Source organism: Dioscorea cayenensis, chromosome 16, assembly GCF_009730915.1.
Source record: "Dioscorea cayenensis subsp. rotundata cultivar TDr96_F1 chromosome 16, TDr96_F1_v2_PseudoChromosome.rev07_lg8_w22 25.fasta, whole genome shotgun sequence".
NCBI lineage: Eukaryota > Viridiplantae > Streptophyta > Magnoliopsida > Dioscoreales > Dioscoreaceae > Dioscorea > Dioscorea cayenensis.
Window position 1 is genome coordinate 14544940 of NC_052486.1, and position 2577 is coordinate 14547516.

Consider the following 2577-nt stretch of genomic DNA (forward strand, 5'->3'; position numbering starts at 1 on the left):
CTTGACCTCAAAATTTTGACTTACATAAATCAACAAACAAGTGAGGATGTTGCCTTTGCATCGTAGCTTCGGGCTCCCAAGTTATTTCCTCAAACATGATCGCTTCTCCAAAGCACTTTGACCATGGGAATAACCTTGTTACGAAGTACCTTGTCTACATTGGTTGAAACTTCAAAACTCAAATCTTCACGCAATTCAATTGGAGGTGCTTCAATTGTGTGTGGCAGATAGATCGGGTATGTACTTCTTAAGCATAAACACATGGAATACATTGTGGATATTTCCTAACTTTGATAGCAACTCTAAATGATATGCTACCGGTCCAATCCTCTCCAAAATTGTGAATGTCCCAATGTAGCATGGGTTCAATTACCCCTTGTTATGAAACCGAATTACACCTTTCCACGGAGAAATTTTTAGGAACACCATTTCACCAACAATGAATTCCAAATCTCTTCTTCTTTGATCAATGTAGCTTTTTTGCCGGCCTTGAGCCATCTTTAACCTATCTCAAATTATTCTGACCTTCTCTATAGAAACCTCAATCAACTCCCCATTTTGCAATTTTCTTTCACCTACCTTATTCCAACAAAGTAGTATTTGACATTTTGTTACATATAAAGCTTTCATATGGAGAACCATACCAATGCTAGCTTGAAAGTTGTTATTGTAGGAAAATTCCACTAGTGATAGAGTTCTTGTCCCAACTACCTTGAAAGTCATGAGATAGTGAAGTATCCCCTTCCCCTTTGATTGATATATTCTATCTCCGTATTTCCCTAAACTCTATGCAACCATTTGGTGTAAAGGTGTTGAGAATGAGAGATTTCTCTGCCGGAACCTTGTAGAGGGTTAGGGACCTTTCACCTAGAAGTAGGGTTAGGTCTATTCTTAGGAATCGGATGTACTCTTAGAAATTTCTAGAGTGTTATGCGGTCATATGTGGTGTGAGGTGTTGAGATTGAGAGATTTCTCCACCAGGACCTCGTAGGTGACTAGTATTAGTGATCTAGAGGTAGGGACCAGTTATCTTTGGATTTCTTTGACTTGATTAACTTCTGTTTTGAAACACTTTGTGAATCTTGCGCTTAATGTTAAATCCTAGGGGGAGCATTACACGGGTACCTCACCCTCATTGATTGAGATTTTCCTCATTTTTACTCTTCCTTGTTGCTTGTGACATTCATATTTTCTTGATTAAGTATATTTCATCATATTCTTGACTCCGACTAGGTAACTTAGAAGTAGTCATTACTAATACTTTCGTTCCGTGTGGATTTGACTACCCTACCCAGTGGGTTACACTTTATTACTTGAGTGACCCATACACTTGCAGACACACGCAAGAGGTGTGTCACCGTGGTAGCATGAGCTCACTGGTAGCAACATAGAAGCCATAATTGCCTCACAATGGCTGTTGTGAAGTCCATAACGGCTATTGTCAAGATACATAATGCCCTAAAGACCGTGCTAGGATGCCACTTGGAGCCCAAGTAACAACTTACTCACAACGGGCATCACAACACCTGTGGCGAGGCCATGGCGGAGCCAATTACTATAAATACTCTAGTATTCTTTAAATTTGGGGAGACTCTTTTGTCGAATAACCTAGGGTGGCCATATTTCTGGAGATTTGAGTGGTGAGAGATGGAGTTTCTTCCATTTTCCAATAGATTCGAGCGGATTTTCTCAAGAGTACATCAACGAGCATCATTAGAAAAGATCACTCATGACAGGCATCTTCAAAGATCATCATTAGAGGGTATAAGTGACACACGTCATCCGGACAATCTTGTGATCCTCTAATCCCTAACATTCGGAGAACTATTAGAGGGAGTTTGTCTAGAAATACATTAAAAGCTTATTTATTCTTTATTTGGTCTTGTGGTTCTCTTGTGCTTTGATGCTTTGTTTGTTATGATCCATAAGAATCTAATTCAAGGGGAATTCTATGTCTAGGTCCCTTGGTTATTATCTATGAATCATGATTGATTAATTCAAATTGTTCTAGTTTTCGTAATCATTTCATGTTCTTAATTACTTATTATTGTTAATGTGGATGAGGAGGATATGACCCCGTTGATAACACCCATGCCATGATAGACCTATGCATGTTCTAAGAGGTTAGGCATAGCTAGATTTTTGGATTAGGGATTGATTATCCCTTAGGCTTAGGGTCTGATTGGTCTCTTCTCGTGGGATCCCCACACTTAAGATAAACATAGGAGGCTGGGAAGAAATTCCATCTTAAGTTCCTAGTGGTTTAGACTTAGTAGCTATGGCTTATTAGGGGCTAGTAAGCCTTAAAATTCCCCCGATTTGAACCTAGAACAGATTGACACTTTATGCCTATCATAATTAATAATCAAGATAGCTATAGTACATGCTTCCAACTCCTTCTAAGTGTGCTTAATATCATCTCCAATTGTATTGTTTAATTTTGTTGTACAAGTGATCTAAAGAAAGAGCATAACCGATTAGGCTATTGATTAAGTGAAAAGAAAGTAATAGGATTCTCTCATTGTTCCTGAGCAAAATACGAAGCTCTATGTTCACCCATGAGGTATTACTTGATGA